At 49.5% G+C, this 18231-nt stretch overlaps 1 protein-coding gene across 1 annotated transcript in view; it reads right to left on the reverse strand.

Moving 5' to 3' along the window:
• Positions 1-17836, reverse strand: part of LOC100277039 (uncharacterized) — a gene marked incomplete at its 5' end in the record, with an annotated part of 28023 nt that extends 10187 nt beyond the window's left edge. The window contains 2 exon segments of the mRNA NM_001150710.1: positions 583-598; positions 17820-17836.
• Between the last annotated feature and the right edge of the window lie 395 nt (positions 17837-18231).

Below are 18231 nucleotides of genomic sequence, written 5' to 3' on the forward strand. Positions count from 1 at the left end.
GTTCTTTACAAATATCATCCACCGCTTTGGGATCCCAAACTCTATCATCACCGACAACGACACGCAGTTCACTAGGAAAAAGTTCCTAGACTTCTGCGAAGACCACCACATCCGTGTGGACTGGGCCGCCGTAGCTCACCCGATGACAAATGGGCAAGTGGAGCGCGCTAATGGCATGATTTTGCAGGGTCTAAAGCTGAGGATCTACAACGACCTCAACAAGTTTGGCAAGCGGTGGATAAAAGAACTGCCCTCGGTGGTTTGGAGTCTGAGGACGACGCTGAGCCGGGCCACGGGCTTCTCGTCGTTTTTCCTAGTCTATGGGGCTGAGGCCATCTTACCCACGGACTTGGAATACGGTTCCATGAGGACAAAGGCTTACGACGACCAAAACAACCAAACCAGCCGAGAAGATTCATTGGACCAGCTAGAAGAGGCTCGGGACGTAGCCTTGCTACACTCAGCGCGGTATCAGCAGTCCCTGTGACGCTACCACGCCCGAAGGATTCGGCCCCGAGGTTTCCAGGTGGGAGATCTGGTGCTTCGGCTACGACAAGACGCCCGAGGGCGCCACAAGCTTACTCCTCCCTGGGAAGGGTCGTTCATCATCGCCAAAATTTTGAAGCCCGGGACATACAAGCTGGCCAACGATCAATGCGAGGTCTACAGCAACGCTTGGAACATCGAACAACTCAGACATCGGCAGGGGGAGGAGCAGCACCCTCGGTGTCATTTCCACCCTCGGCAGAATCTGGCCCGGCCTCAGATAGCGACGCGGGCGGAAGGACCTCCACCTCGAAGGAGGAAGCCAGCACTGCGCTAGGGCCCTCGACAGCCGCGTCAAGCCTCTGGACCTCGGCTAAGGCGGCCTCCTCTTCGTCGGGTAAGCAGTACCCCTCACTGACCCGCTCCAGATCCACATCGTAGTGGGAGGCGAGGACGGCGAAGGCCCGCCTAACGCCGTGGTGCAGCGCCCCGCAGAGTCTGCTGCGCACATGGCCGCCCAAGGCCCGCAGGTGACTCTGGGGAGCTACCCGTGGGGACGTCGTCGAGGCCAAAGGTCCGGCAAAAGGCCGAGATAGCCTCGGACATGGCCACGTGGTCGGCCTCCTTCTGCTCAGCCGCCTGGGCAAGCGCCTTGCAGTTCTTGATAGACTCGTCGAGAGCCGTCTCGAACCCTGCAGACAGCCGGACAATGTTCTTCAAACATGAGGAGAAGGACGAAGCTAAACCAAAGTCGCAAAGCAGGCGAAACGTACCTTCGACCCAGACACGCTGCTGTGAGGCCTTAGCTTGGGCGGACCAAGCAGACCCGACGACCACGGCCAGGCCCTCCGCAAGGGTCCCGGCCCGAGCGGTCGCCTCAGGGTCTAGAAAGGGGGAACCCCCTCTACACCAAAACTTTCCTCGGAAAAGTTTTTCTACCAAAACGACTTTTGTGCCTTTCTACTGCGTCGATGGTGGAATCCTAAAAATGACAAGAGGGACCTTGAATGGCAAGGCTGACCGAGCCAAGGGACTCCTACGCCTCCGAGATACGGATACCTTACTCGTCACCTTCCGCGAAAGGTAACTCACGCTCGGATAAGTGATTCTGCTACCGACAAACAAGTCTTAATGCTCGAAATAAGAGGAAAGAAACACGGATTTACACACAAATACCCAAATGTTCAGGCCTCGGCAGCCACAGAAAACAAACACACGTACTTGGGATGACTATGCTGCGTAGATGTCGGCAGCAACCTCGGCAGCTTTCCCGACCTACAACAGATATCTCAGTACTTGGAGCAATTACATTTTGCTCTTACATTCCCTTACAAATGGGACCCCGCGCCATTCCCGCAGGAATGAAGTACCTCCACACCGGAGGGGCTACAAGATAACAAGCTCCAAGCGGCTCGCCGACGACCACTGCACCAGCAGCGACAACGACCTCTGCCTCGGGCGGCTAGACAGCAGCAGCGATTGCCTCAGGGCAAACGCTACTATGAAAGGGCCCTCATCCTCGTCTGAGGGGTGAGGACAAGCCATTAAAGCCAAAGAGCTGAAGGTCCGCCCGCAGGTACCACTAACGGTCTCATCGGCAGAGGCAACCACCTCGACGGTGGGAAGCCTCACCTATGGCGACCACCACCTCAGTACCGACGACAGCGACCACCTGCACCCCAACGCCGCACCGGCAAATGGCGGCCGCCCCAATGCGCACCGGCAGGTCCTCACTCCCGTCCTCGCCACAGGAGCAAGGACGAGACTGTCCCAGAACACGAACGCTGCCCTCGCGGCGTACGATGTGTTGTGCGACTGATACCCGTGCGGCGGACGGACAGCCACGCTCCGCCCCAGCGGTAGGAGGCGGCACCGGAAGCAGCGCTAGAGCTGCCCAGGCCGGGGAGCCAGACACGTGGCAGCTGACAGCGCCACGGGCGGCGAACGCCCTTCTCCCACGAACACTGAGGGAAGAAGCGGGCCGCTGCCCACGCAAAGGCGGGACCCAACTCGGCACACCCTCCTCCCCAGCACGGATGATGAACATCCTTGAAGCTGATGGTGGCAGGGAGGCCATAGCCCGGCTCGCCCTTCCCCGCCATGAGGCTGGTGGTCATCCTTCTGGATGACCATTGGTGGGGGAATGCAGCTGGGCTGCATGATGAAAATCCTTGAAGCCGAGCGATGACTGAAGAGTGCCAACCCCCACGAGGTCGTGCTCCTCCAACAGCAACAAGAAGAAGGAAAGACCACTGGCGTTGCCACGGGCGCGAGCTCTCTGGTGGTGAGGTCGCCAGAAAACACTGGCACACCTCATCTGGAGGCCCGGAAGGCGGAGGGGCACGATGAAGACGAGAGGAGCAAGGCATGGTTAGTGCCCGGGAGATCAGTCCCTTTTTATAGGCAGATCTCCCCACTTATGCCCTGAAACGTCGCGGGCAAAGTCTCCCCCGACGTGCTCCAGGATTCTCGCCCCGCGACACGGGGGCTAGGTCCCACATGTCATACAAACTTACCCGCAACGCGAAAATGGTGAACCGCTGCAGACGAAGCATGCAGCCGCCCCGCGGGTAAGCGCTCCCTCATTCTCGCCGAATCCAGCGGTCGAAAGGGCGGGCCGCCTCGCCAGAAGCGTGCAACCGCACCACGGCTGTACACCCTTTCAGCTTCGTCACAACTGGCGGTCCAACATGGAGGCCCAGGCCCGCATATCATGTAACCGATGCACCGGTTACCGCGTGCAAAGAAATCGCACCGCCATTCGCGCCAATGCCGCGTCCTCTTAGGACTGCAGAACTGTAACACCCCTGGTGTTACTGCAACTAAAACTTGAGCATGGCATCATAAACATTGGCATTGCATATGTTTGACACACCTAGAGTGCATTCACTAGGTAAAAATTTCAAACAAGTTGTATTGTTATAGCATCTTGCAAATAGAACCCTGGATAGGGGACTTAGCCCTAAATAGGGATTAAAGTGGTAAAACATAACCCAAAGTGAGAAAACCTAAAAGCTTGAGGGGAATAGTTATAAAAGGTTCCTAAGAATGAACTTGAATCACATTTATACCCTTGAGATACCAAAAACCACCATTTGAACCAAGGAAAAAACCCTAAGTCCAAACCCTAGGGGCCTATGTGCAAAAATAGTGCACATTTGGACTAAAGTGTAAAAACTACTATGTTAAAGCATATAAAGTCACATGGTTCACATTTAGGAAGATTTACAAGCCAAACCCTAAGTTTTGGGTCTATTTGCAAAAATCACCTCTTAAGTCCTATGTAGCCTAAGTCTGAATTTTAGAGTTTTGGCTCAACTTTGGGGCTTTGTAACTTTCAAAATATAGGGGTTTTGCCCTAAGTCACCACATCAAAATTATAGACCTAACATAGGAGAACAACTTTGCTTAAGAGTGTGAGCTCAGTTGTTGAGAAAAATCTAGAGATAATTAAGCCTAAAGTTGGACTGTCAGACTAATTAAAGTCTGAAATCAGACTGACAATGGACTGACATCAACTTCAAGCCCAATTTCAAGCATGATCCATTGGCTTTTTGTGGTAACACCATACAGCAATGTTGTAGATGGTATATTGCTCTACAATTTTGCTACAGAGTGTTGATCATGTTGCCATATGAATTTGGGAAAAAACGGAGCTCCAAAATGCTCTGTCAGGCGACTGAATGGGGATTCTGATGGTACAGTGCTTGGCTGGGATTAGATCGCCGCGGCAGAAAAATCTCACCGTCGGTGACTCCCCGTCGTGATTCTTGTCACCGGCGTCAGGATTCACGCTCGTGGTGGATGGATAACGTCGCGGGGAAAAGGATCTTTGCCGCCGATGAGCTGGAGGTCACTCCGGTGACTCACCGTCATCTCCCCCTTCTGCTTTGCGGCTGGTGCGGATAGCTTTGCCAGTGAACCGCCGCCTCTCGGCCTTGTGCCGCGTGGCTTTGCCTTTCCACCGCGTCGCCGTGACTCGCTATGGCTGTCCAATCGTCGTCGGTGAGATCGCCACGATGGTGGACATGAATTCATGCGCGCCAGTAACTCCCTGCCCTTCCGACCGCCGCGCATTCCCCATTGAAATTCCTGGCCATCGCTTGCGAGCACTATAAATTGAGCCCGCGGCTAGCTTCGCAACATCATCACCCACCCAGCCACCGAGAATCGCTAGCAATCGTGCACCAGTGAGCTTGAATTTCAGTTTTCCCCCAAATCAAGCTTCTGCCACCCTGAAACCAACCTCACCGCGGCCAGCCCCATTCCAGTCAGTTCATCCTCCCCTCTCCCTCGTTTAAGCTTTCTCATATGTCTACGATGCTTGCCGAAACACCAATTTGGACTAGGGGATCACCAATCCACGGGAACGTGCTCATCAGACCGCCATGTTCACGGTCGCCGTGGCTAGAACAACCCGTGTGACCATTAGTGAAATTGTGTTGGGGGAAAGGGTCGGGGTGGATTCAATTTCGTGTCCGCCGCTCGGGAGCGCCGGTCATGGCCCCGTTCGGCCGGTCTGCAAGCTCGCCGGAGCTCGGCTGCGCGCGACGCTGTCGGGGACCTTGCCTCGCGAAGGAATAGAAGACCGAGGGCTTTTCTGCAATCTGTCAGAGACACAGCGAAACAGTGAAAGAACATGTTCCAGTTAGCCGAAAATCCAAGTCCCTTTTTGCAAAACAACCAGCGCGCGCGGGCACGGGCGCGCTTCTGTCCACTGTTGGACCGTCTGGGCTGAAATCAGCCCAATACTATTCACAAGTTTCCCCTTTTCTTTTTATTCCAGAGCTAAAACAATTACAAAAAATTGTAGAAAAATCCTAAAATTGTCAAACCAATTTTCCTAGACTTCTTATTTTCCATAGTATTTAATAAAATTAGTTTCATGATTTTTAGATTAAATAAGGAATTTTAAGGCATTTACAGTAGTTTAAAACATTAGTTCTGGATTTTTAGAAAACAAATGGTAATTCCAAAAATGTCCAAACTTTTTATATGAGCTCTACACATTAGTTAGAAGCCATGGGTAGAATTTGGTTTGATTTGGACCTTGTTTGATACTTAGAACCCAAAACCCCCACCCTTGCCCTTTGAACTCCTTTACGGACTCCGGAAACCCTAAGTTCTCAGAGTTCCGTGAAGGAAAAGTGTATTCAAGACCTTAGATAATAAATTCTTATTATCTTTGAACTCTCATGAGCATTACATGGCATTCATTCTTATATACATATATGGTTATGTTTAGAAAACGAAGAAGAGATCGAAGTGACTAAAGAGAAGACACCACCACCATTGGAATCTCAGGCAGGGACTTGTCTCTACTTTGACATCTGCGGGCCCGAGCCTGACTCACCCACTAACGAAGGCAAGCCCCGGTGCATTTGCCACCTTCCTTGATGTTTTTAAAATCTTTCTCACTTGATTGATGCATTAGGTAATAGGAGTTGAATGCTTAAACAATTCCTGCATTCCCTTCCTTGAACTTGATTACCTTCCTTGAAAACCCTGTTTTTACAAAAGGTTTTATTATGCTTAGTATTGCTCTAGCAAAACAAAAGGTTTGGTTTTACAAAGGATGTTTGGCAAAGTGGGAGGGATGTTTTTGAAAATAAAACTTGATGGTGGATCCATCATGGCCGTGATGGATTCAACATCAGAAAAGATGTACCTCTGCCCCAAGTTTTTGGGGTTAAATGATTAAGCTGAGACCGGGCGGGTGACTTGCACGAGAAGAGAGTGTCGGTGTAGTGTCTCCGTCTGAGTCGATTAAGGACCGTCTCGATGTGGGCTTGATGACCGAGGACCCTTTAACTGGTCACATGCCTCGTCATGGGTAAGCCTTGCCTCGGGCAGACTAAGACCAGAATAAAATAAGACGAAATGGGCGTGGAGCGGTGGCGAGAGTAGCGTGTACCCTCCGTAGCAAGAGGCTGGACGGTGGTGTATCTGTGCTCTCGGTTTGCGTGAACCTGATCTGGTCTTAAGAACCCCGGTGGCGGGTTGACATATGCAAGGGTTAAGTGATACATATGTCGTGTGATTGGAGATCCTCAGCTGAGTATAATCGATTCGGATCGCCGTACCTTCGCGGTCATGAAGACTTGGTCACTGCCCTATACGTAGAAAACCAGTAAAGATGAAGGATGGATTAAGAAATTGGCTAGTTCAGGATAAGTGTTTGAACTAGGTTAGAAAGAACTCTAGATGCAGGTAAGTTTACCTAACCTGAAAATAAAATTGGATTTTTAAGGATCCACTCTTAGTAAGCATTTATGCAAAACAGAGTCTTCGATCTTGAGATACCTTACCTTGACTCCCTTATAACCAGCATACCCTTGAGAGTCTTTTCTTTAGTCGGGTAAGACTTGCTGAGTAATTCCATACTCAGGGTTTATTCCCCCGTTGTTTTTAGGTGAGGAAACAGCAAATTTTTGTTTCTTTTGTACCAAGGTGGTTCCACCTGAAGAAAAACAAGAGTGAAGCTGCGGGAGGACATGGTCCTCCATAAAAACTTTTATGTAAAGAACTTATCGGGAGGAGTTTTTGCCTCCCTTGGTATTGTAATAATACTATTCAGCACTCGTGTTATAACTCTGGTCTGTAATAAGTAACTTGATCTTACTTTCTAAATAAATGTAAGTTTATGTAATTGCTTCCGCATTTCTATATCTCCGATGTTCTGTGATGTCTGCAAGACGGGTGAAACGTTCCTGGAAAGGTAAGAAAGGAGATATCGAACTTGTCAAGTGATTCAGGAACATCTATAGGGTTGTCTGATGTCTGTTGGACAAGGACAACTATAGGTGGGCCTAATGACTTGGGAGGTTCTATCACAAGAACCAGTGCAGCGACTCGAGGCAGCCCCGCGCGTGACCCAACAGTGCCAATTAAGTGCGACGAACATGGGTCAGTCAGCCGCGGGGATAGGCGCGACAGTTGATATGACCAAAGGCGGACCAGCAGTAATTGCAGCGACAGACGTGCGGAAACGGCGGTCCAATCACCTACTGGCTCGCATCCTCTCCTGAAACGGTAGGGGAGCCCTCTCCCACGGCATAAAGACGACGCGCCCGTGTTCCATTCCTCGAACGGCACGCGCACGCGTAACAGGTACCCCGTGAATCGCCTGTCCCATCGCATTAACTTTCTGGCAGGGAAAGCGACACCTCTGGCAGGCGAAGCGGGCGCTGTTTCACCTCCGTCATGATGACCGCGTCAAAAAGGTGCGCCGCATTATTTAAATTCATATCCTTTTTCTTTTCCTCTCTCTATCTCTTGCCACAGGGATCGAGAAATGGGATATTTCGAAAAAGGATCCTTTTCGGCGAAGGAAACGGGCCCCGAGCCCTCCTACTGATCAGGGGTTCGAAGGTTGTGCCCTGCGGGGTTCGGCAACTGCCCCAGAGCATTCAGGCTTCGAGCCCTTTACTGATCAGGGGTTCGAAGGCTGGCCCCTCGGAAGGGTTCGATAGTCGCCCCAGAGCACGCAGAGTCAGGGATGACCCTGGGTACGTCTGTTACATGGCCGAGGCTCGGGCTACGCTCCCGAGGTACCCTAGGACATTTCCGAGACCAGCAGAAACAATTTGTAATGGAATCCCACCGGAGGGAGGCACCGAGCCCTCGGACCCTATCAAATGGGTTCGGGTCTAGCAAATCACCTGCAAGTACTTTTGGAGCACGCCTTTGGGCCACTAGCCGACCCTTATCGAACGGGGCTCGAGCGTCCACTCGGATCACCCGATAGCAACTCACTGGAAACACCATGTTCGGTGCCCTCCGAGGGTAACATGGCGCTTCCCCCCTTCCTCCTTGCGGAAAGGCGACGAAGGGGCGTACAATAAAAGTCGAGACGGTCCTTGATCGTCCTCTCGCTCTGTGCAGAGGCTCGGGGGCTGCTCTCGCACCAGGCTACGGCCAAATCGTCGACCACGTTGACAAAACAGCTTGAAAACTCGGAGCCTGACCATGCACCCGGGCTGCGGCCAGGCCGCACGAGGAAACAACAAGGCCGACCGAGGCATCACAAAAAGAATTAAGACCTCAGAGGAGTCAAACCACTCCTCCGAGGCCTCGGGGGCTACACCCGACGGGTGCGCTCGCGCGCACCCATCGAGACAAAATATAACCGAGAAAGGCTGGTCCCCTTGCAAAAAATCCGGCAGAACCTCCAAGCGAGTACCTACACTCCCTTCGAGGCTCGGGGGCTACTGTCGGGTACCGTAATTAGGGGTACCCCCAACACTCCTTAACATGGCCGAAAATCATCTTCAGAACAAACCACAAAGACTGATAAGCACGGTTCAAGTCAAGACCCCGTCTACCAAGGGACGCGATCTCATCCGAGCCCAGCCTCGGGTGGGAACAGTAGTCCCGGGCGGATTCACGCCTCGTCCGAGGGCCTCTACAGGCAGTGGGCGCACCCTCGGCTCGCCCGAAGCCAAGCTCGGGCGAACTTTGTCGCGCGGCGACCTCGGCCAAATCACCTTACCAACCGACCGTATCGCGTGCGCATTTAATGCGGGGATCGCTTGACACCTTATCCTGACACGCGCGCCTCAGTCGGCAAGGTCGAAGTGACCGCAGTCACTTCGCCCCTTTACTGACCATTCTGACAGGAAAACAGCAATGTTCGCCCCGCTCCGGCTACTGTGCCAACCACCAGGGTAAGACTAACAACAGTAAGTCACGGCCTCTCCGAGTTCAGCCTCGAGCGCAACAGGGAGCTCTGCCTCGCCCGACCCCAGGTCTCGACCTCAGCCTCGGCCTCGGAGACGGTCTCCGCCTCGCTCGACCCTAGGTCTCGACCGACGCCTCGGCCTTGGGAAGAGGTCTCTGCCTCGCCTGACCTCGGCCTCGGCCTCGGGAGGAGTCACATCCGCGCCCGACCTCAGCCTCGGCCTCGGGAGGAGTCGCCGCCTCGCCCGACCTCGGCCTCGGACCAACTACGCTGCAGGGGATACATCATTACCCTACCTCTAGCTAGCCACCTCAGGCTACGAAGGAACAAGACTAGAGTCACATCTAGATTACTCCAGCAATAGGTAATGATGGCTCCCCGCAAGCGTCCATGGCGTTAATAGCCCACAAGCTCTCTACGGAAGCAAGGAAACGTCAGCAGGATCCATGCCGCACCGCCAGCTGCGCTTCATACAGGGCTCAAGCACCTCTCCGTCGGACACGTTAGCACATTGCTACACCCCCATTGTACAGATGGACCATCTCCTTGTATCTATAAAAGGGGATGTCCAGGGCCTTCCTAAGGGAGGGCGACGGAGGCGAGCAGAGGCAGGCAGAGTGGGAGAGACGTGGAGGAGGCTAACTCAGACAACTCAAGGCCAAACTCTCTCTCGCTCTCGCTCAGCTTGTAACCCCTACTGCAAGCACCCCCGGTGCAAGATAACATAAGCCTCATTCCCTCTCTTGTGTTCCATCTTGCATCAACCCATCTGGACAGGGGCACGCGGCACAAAATTCACTAGTCGGTCCGGTTGAGGGTCCCCCGGGTCCGAAACACCGACAAAAATTCATGCATTTAGATTAATCCAAACTGCCTTATAGTTTGAAAGAAATGGGGGCATATTTCTCTTCGTTTTAAACTCAGTGATAGATCCAGGGTTTTGCTATAGAGTATGTTGTCCCAAAATTTTCATGCCTAACACGGTAATTTAGTAAAAAACAATAAGTTTGTTGTGCAGATGAATATTCAAGGGGAAACCAACATAATAATTCTTACACGTTTAACAATTAGGGTTGCACTAGAAATTAGCTAGCCCATAGCTAACTAAGGAGGGGTGGAGATGTTAGGGTAGATGTTGATTTTTGCTAGGCGCCCCTCACCCATCAGTGCCCTTGGTGGCAGGCCACTAAGGCTCGAGCTTCACATTGCGATGGCCATGGAGCTCCATGTCCCTAGACCAATGGCCTCCAATAGGCCCATCATGTTGTGCCCATTTGAAAGTCGCCTAGAGGGGGGTGAATAGGGTGAAACTGAAATTTACAAAGTTAATCACAACTACAAGCCAGGTTAGCGTTAGAAATAGAAATGAGTCTGAGAGAGGGCGTAAAAACAAATCGCGAGTGAGTGAGGAAGTGAGACGCAAGGATTTGTTTTACCGAGGTTCGGTTCTCGCAAACCTACTCCCCGTTGAGGAGGCCACAAAGGCCGGGTCTATTTCAACCCTTTCCCTCTCTCAAACGGTCCCTCGGACCGAGTGAGCTTCTCTTCTCAAATCAACCGGGAACAAAACTTCCCCGCAAGGACCACCACACAATTGGTGTCTCTTGCCTCGGTTACAATTGAGTTTTGATCACAAGAACAAATGAGAAAGAAAAGAAGCAATCCAAGCGCAAGAGCTCAAAAGAACACGACAAATCTCTCTCACTAGTCACTAAAGCCTTGTGTGGAATTGGAGAGGATTTGATCACTTTGGTGTGTCTAGAATTGAATTCTAGAGCTCTTGTAAGGTGTAGAAGTGTGAAAACTTGGATGACTTGAATGTGGGGTGGTTGGGGGTATTTATAACCCCAACCACCAAACTAGTCGTTTGGTGAAGGCTGCTGTCGACGAGCGCACCGGACAGTCCGGTGTGCCACCGGACAGTGTCCGGTGCGCCAGCCACGTCACCCGGCCATTAGGGTTCGACCGATGGAGCTTTGACGCGTGGGCCCGCATGGCTGTCCGGTGGTGCACCGGACATGCCCTGTAGGCTGTCCGGTGTGCCACCCGCGCGTGCTCTGCTCCTCTGCGCGCGCTGGCGCGCATTTAATGCTGTAGCAGGTGACCGTTGGCGCGGACTAGTCGTTGCTCCGTCGTTACACCGGACAGTCCGGTGTGCACTATTCTTGAATTATAGCAGAGCGGATTCCCGAAGCTGGCGAGTTCAGAGCCGCTCTTCCTTGGTGCACCGGACACTGTCCGGTGGTACACCGGACAGTCCGGTGAATTATAGTGAAGCGCCTCTGAGAATTCCCGAAGGTGCGAAGTTCAGCTTGGAGTCCCCTGGTGCACCGGACACTGTCCGGTGGTGCACCGGACACTGTCCGGTGGCACACCGGACAGTCCGGTGCGCCAGACCAGGGCACACTTCGGTTATCCCTTGCTCTTTTTGTTGAACCCTTTTCTTGGTCTTTTTATTGGCTTATTGTGAACCTTTGGTACCTGTAGAACTTATAAACTAGAGCAAACTAGTTAGTCCAATTGTTTGTGTTGGGCAATTCAACCACCAAAATTAATTTAGGAAATAGGTGTAAGCCTAATTCCCTTTCAATCTCCCCCTTTTTGGTGATTGATGCCAACACAAACCAAAGCAAATATAGAAGTGCATAATTGAACTAGTTTGCAATATGTAAGTGCAAAGGTTACTTAGAATTTGAGCCAATAAATATTACTTGCTAGATATGCATGGATTGTTTCTTTATTTTTAACATTTTGGACCATGCTTGCACCACATGTTTTGTTTTTGCAAATTCTTTTGTAAATTCTTTTCAAAGTCCTTTTGCAAATAGTCAAAGGTAAATGAATAAGACTTTGCGAAGCATTTTCAAGATCTGAAATTTTTTCCCCTTGTTTCAAATGCTTTTCCTTTGACTAAACAAAACTCCCCCTCAAATAAATTCTCCTCTTAGTGTTCAAGAGGGTTTTAAGATATCAATTTTGAAAATACTACTTTCTCCCCCTTTTGAACACAATAAGATACCAATTTGAAATTTACCAATTGAAAATTATTAGTTTTAAAATTAGGGTGGTGGTGCGGTCCTTTTGCTTTGGGCTAATACTTTCTCCCCCTTTGGTATGAATCGCCAAAAACGGATACTTAGAGTGAAATATAAGCCCTTTGCTAACTATTTTCTCCTCTTTGGCAATTAAAACATATGAGTGAAAATTATACCAAAGACGGAGAATTGCTTGGAGCGACGGCGAAGGATGAGTTATGGAGTGGAGTGGAAGCCTTTGTTTTCGCCGAAGACTCCAATTCCCTTTCAATATACCTATGACTTGGTTTGAAATACACTTGAAAACACATTAGTCATAGCATATAAAAGAGATATGATCAAAGGTATATTTATGAGCTAAGTGTGCAAGACATCAAAAGAAATTTCTAGAATCAAGAATATTTAGCTCATGCCTAAGTTTGGTAAAAGTTTGTTCATCTAGTGGCTTGGTAAAAATATCGGCTAATTGATCTTTAGTGTTAATGTTTGCAATCTTGATATCCACCTTTTGTTGGTGATCCCTAAGAAAATGATACCGAATGGCTATGTGTTTAGTGCGGCTATGCTCAACGGGGTTATCCGCCATGTGGATTGCACTCTCATTATCACATAGAAGAGGAACTTTGGTTAATTTGTAACCATAGTCCCTAAGGGTTTGCCTCATCCAAAGCAATTGCGCGCAACAATGGCCTGCGGCAATATACTCGGCTTCGGCGGTAGAAAGAGCTACGGAATTTTGCTTCTTTGAAGCCCAAGACACCAAGGATCTTCCCAAGAACTGGCAAGTCCCCGATGTGCTCTTTCTATTAATTTTACACCCCGCCCAATCGGCATCCGAATAACCAATTAAATCAAATGTGGATCCCCGAGGATACCAAAGCCCAAACTTAGGAGTATAAGCCAAATATCTCAAGATTCGTTTTACGGCCGTAAGGTGAGATTCCTTAGGGTCGGCTTGGAATCTTGCACACATGCATACGGAAAGCATAATGTCCGGTCGAGATGCACATAAATAGAGTAATGAATCTATCATCGACCAGTATACCTTTTGATCCACGGACTTACCTTCCGTGTCGAGGTCGAGATGCCCATTGGTTCCCATGGGTGTCTTGATGGGCTTGGCATCCTTCATTCCAAACTTGTTTAGAATGTCTTGAGTATACTTCGTTTGGCTGATGAAGGTGCCTTCTTGGAGTTGCTTCACTTGGAAACCTAAGAAGTACTTCAACTCCCCCATCATCGACATCTCAAATTTCTGTGTCATGATCCTACTAAATTCCTCACATGTAGATTCGTTAGTAGACCCGAGTATAATATCATCAACATATATTTGGCATACGAACAAATCATTGTCAAGAGTCTTAGTAAATAAAGTAGGATCGGCCTTGCCGACTTTGAAGCCATTAGCAATAAGGAAATCTCTTAGGTATTCATACCATGCTCTTGGGGCTTGCTTGAGCCCATAAAGCGCCTTAGAGAGCCTATAGACATGGTTAGGGTACTCACTGTCTTCAAAGCCGGGAGGTTGCTGAGAGCACCAAGAGGGGGGGGGTGAATAGGTGATCCTGTAAACTTCAAAACTTAAGCCACAAAACTTTGATTAAGTGTTAGCACAGTTAATGCCAAGTGGCTAGAGAGAAGATCTTGCACAATATGATAATCACAAGGAGTTTCAACACAGAGAAGACACAGTGATTTATCCCGTGGTTCGGCCAAGTACAAAACTTGCCTACTCCACGTTGTGGCGTCCCAACGGACGAGAGTTGCACTCAACTCCTCTCAAGTGATCCAATGATCAACTTGAATACCACAGTGTTATGCTTTCCTTTCAATTTCCCGTTTGCGAGGAATCTCCACAACTTGGAGTCTCTCGCCCTTACACTTGAGATTCACAAAGAAATACGGAGTAAGGGAGGGAAGCAACACACACAAATCCACAGCAAAATGCGCACACACACGGCCAAGAATCGAGCTCAAAAGACTATCTCAAAGTTCTCACTAGAACGGAGCTCGAATCACTTAGAATGACAAACGAATGCGCAAAGAATGAGTGTGGATGATCAAGAATGCTCTTAGGTTGCTTGGTCTCTTCCTCCATGCGCCTAGGGGTCCCTTTTATAGCCCCAAGGCAGCTAAGAGCCGTTGAGAACAAAACTGGAAGGCCATCCTTGCCTTCTGTCATCGGGCGCACCGGACAGTCCGGTGCACATCGGACACTGTCCGGTGCCCGATTTATTTCCTTAAACAGCGCAGCCGACCGTTGCCGACCGTTGCAGATCTGGCGCACCGGACAGTCCGGTGCACACCGGACAGTCCGGTGCTTCCTTCCGACTGTTGGCCAGACCACGTGTCGCGCGCAGATTCCGCGGCCGACCGTTGGCTCGGCCGACCGTTGGCTCACCGGACAGTCCGGTGCACACCGGACAGTCCGGTGAATTTTAGCCGTACGCCGTCGGCAAATTCCCGAGAGCGGCGTCTTTAGGTCGAGGCAGCCTGGCGCACCGGACACTGTCCGGTGCACCACCGGACAGTCCGGTGCCCCAGACCGAAACAGCCTGTTGGCTGTACACAGCCAACAATCTCCTTTTCTTCTTCTCTCTGTTTCTAACACTTAGATAAATATATTAGTACACAAAACCAATGTACTAAGGCTTAGAAACATACCTTTACTTGTGATTTGCACTTTGTTCATCCATGGGCATAGATTCACATTTAAGCACTTGTGTTGACACTTAATCACCAAAATACTTAGGAATGGCCCAAGGGCACATTTCCCTTTCAATCTCCCCCTTTTTGGTGATTTATGCCAACACAATATAAAGCAACTAGAAAAAGTGCAAAATCACTTCAAATAAAACTCAAATTGATTTTGATTCAATTTTGGCATATATGGATCATCCTTTGCCACCACTTGGTTTGTTTTTGCAAATCAAACTCAAATCTCTATCTCTAAGTCAAGCACACATGTTGAAGCATAAAGAGAGTCATCCCAAAAGAGATTGATTAAAGATTTCAAAAACTCTCCCTATTTCCCATAATCAACACTTCTCCCCACAAGAAGCCAGCTTTTGATAAGAGAGACAATAAGAGACAATAAAAGAGTTTGACAAAACAAAAACTCTATTCTACTATTTTCAAAATCTCTCAAGTGGTAGCTGATCCATTTATTGCTTTGGCCTTTATTTTCTCCCCCTTTGGCATCAAGCACCAAAACGGGATCAATCTTGGCCTCTTTAACCCCATTGCCTCACCAAAATCTTCAATTAAGAGCAAATAGGCAATAAGAGTTTAAAGATGAACTTGGAATAAGTTACCCTCTCATCGGAGTGCAGTGGAAGTCTTGCATGGTTCAAGTCCACCTTTTCCCTTTCAATCCTCCTTCGAGACTAAATCATCAACTCAAGCATATGGTTAGTCTCAAAGGGTCAAGTTGTAACACATCTCCCCCTAAACATGTGCATCACTTTGCAACGGACTTGTGAGGTCCAGGAAGTGTTTGTACAACTTGAGCACCATAATAAGCAACAAAATGCAAAAAGGAACATGATCAAAAGCATAACTACATGTATTCTACAATTCAATCCAGGTTCCGCGAATCTAAGACATTTAGCTCACTACGCAACCTGCAAAAGGTCTTCTCATCTAGAGGCTTAGTGAAGATATCGGCTAGCTGGTTCTCGGTGCTAACATGGAACACTTCGATATCTCCCTTTTGCTGGTGATCTCTCAAAAAGTGATGCCGGATGTCTATGTGCTTTGTGCGGCTGTGCTCAACAGGATTTTCCGCCATGCGGATAGCACTCTCATTATCACATAGGAGTGGGACTTTGCTCAGATTGTAGCCAAAGTCCCGGAGGGTTTGCCTCATCCAAAGTAGTTGCGCGCAACACTGTCCTGCGGCAACATACTCGGCCTCAGCGGTGGATAGGGCAACGGAGCTTAGAATTCCATGACACCAGGGACCTTCCTAAGAATTGGCACGTCCCAGATGTACTCTTCCTATCGACCTTACATCCAGCATAGTCGGAGTCTGAGTATCCAACCAAGTCAAAGGTAGACCCCTTTGGATACCAGAGCCCGAAGCAAGGCGTAGCAACTAAATATCTAAGAATTCGCTTCACCGCCACTAAGTGACATTCCTTAGGATCGGATTGAAATCTAGCACACATGCATACGCTAAGCAGAATATCCGGTCTACTAGCACATAAATAAAGTAAAGACCCTATCATTGACCGGTATGCTTTTTGATCAACGGACTTACCTCCTTTGTTGAGGTCTGTGTGTCCGTCGGTTCCCATCGGCGTCTTTGCGGGCTTGGCGTCCTTCATCCCAAACCTCTTTAGCAGGTCTTGCGTGTACTTCATTTGGGAGATGAAGGTGCCGTCCTTGAGTTGCTTCACTTGGAACCCAAGGAAGTAGTTCAACTCGCCCATCATCGACATCTCGAATTTCTGCGTCATCACCCTGCTAAACTCTTCACAAGACTTTTGGTTAGTAGAACCAAATATTATGTCATCGACATAAATTTGGCACACAAACAAGTCACCATCACATGTCTTTGTAAAAAGGGTTGGATCGGCTTTCCCAACCTTGAAAGCATTAACAATTAGAAAGTCTCTAAGGCATTCATACCATGCTCTTGGGGCTTGCTTAAGTCCATAGAGCGCCTTAGAGAGCTTACACACGTGGTCGGGGTACCGTTCATCCTCGAAGCCAGGGGGTTGCTCCACGTACACCTCCTCCTTGATTGGCCCGTTGAGGAAAGCGCTCTTCACATCCATTTGGTACAACCTGAAAGAATGGTGAGCGGCATATGCTAACAAGATACGAATTGATTCTAGCCTAGCCACAGGAGCAAACGTCTCCTCAAAGTCCAAACCTGTGACTTGGGCATAACCTTTTGCCACAAGTCGAGCCTTGTTTCTCGTCACCACCCCGTGCTCGTCCTGTTTGTTGCGGAACACCCACTTGGTTCCCACAACATTTTGCTTCGGACGAGGCACCAGCGTCCAAACTTCATTTCTCTTGAAGTTGTTGAGCTCCTCCTGCATGGCCAACACCCAGTCCGGATCTAGCAAGGCCTCCTCTACCCTGAAAGGCTCAATAGAAGAGACAAAGGAGTAATGCTCACAAAAATTAACTAATCGAGATCGAGTAGTTACTCCCTTGCTAATGTCACCCAGAATTTGATCGACGGGATGATCCCTTTGAATCATCGCTCGAACTTGGGTTGGAGGTGCTGGTTGCGCTTCTTCCTCCATCACTTGATCATCTTGTGCTCCCCCTTGATCAAGCGCCTCCACTTGAGGTACCTGTGTGTCATCTTCGGTTGGGGGATGCACCATAGTTGAGGAAGAAGGTTGATCTCGTTCATCTTGTTCCTGTGGCCGTATTTCTCCAATCGCCATGGTTCGTATAGCAGCCGTCGGAACATCTTCTTCATCTACATCATCACAATCAACAACTTGCTCTCTTGGAGAGCCATTAGTCTCATCAAATACAACGTCGCTAGAGACTTCAACCAAACCCGATGATTTGTTGAAGACTCTATACGCCTTTGTATTTGAGTCATAACCTAATAAAAACCCGTCTACAGCTTTGGGAGCAAACTTAGAATTTCTACCCTTCTTCACTAGAATGTAGCACTTGCTCCCAAATACACGAAAGTAAGATACATTGGGTTTGTTACCGGTTAGAAGCTCATATGAAGTCTTCTTGAGGAGGCGATGAAGGTAGACCCTGTTGATGGCGTGGCAAGCCGTGTTCACGGCTTCCGACCAAAAACGCTCGGGGGTCCTGAACTCTCCAAGCATAGTCCTCGCCATGTCGATTAGCGTCCTGTTCTTCCTCTCTACCACACCATTTTGCTGTGGTGTGTAGGGAGCGGAGAACTCATGCTTGATCCCTTCCTCCTCAAGGAACTCCTCCACTTGAAGGTTCTTGAACTCGGACCCGTTGTCGCTTCTTATCTTCTTCACCTTGAGCTCAAACTCATTTTGAGCTCTCCTGAGGAAGCGCTTGAGGGTCCCT

Source organism: Zea mays, chromosome 6, assembly GCF_902167145.1.
Source record: "Zea mays cultivar B73 chromosome 6, Zm-B73-REFERENCE-NAM-5.0, whole genome shotgun sequence".
In the NCBI taxonomy this organism is placed as follows: Eukaryota; Viridiplantae; Streptophyta; class Magnoliopsida; order Poales; family Poaceae; genus Zea; species Zea mays.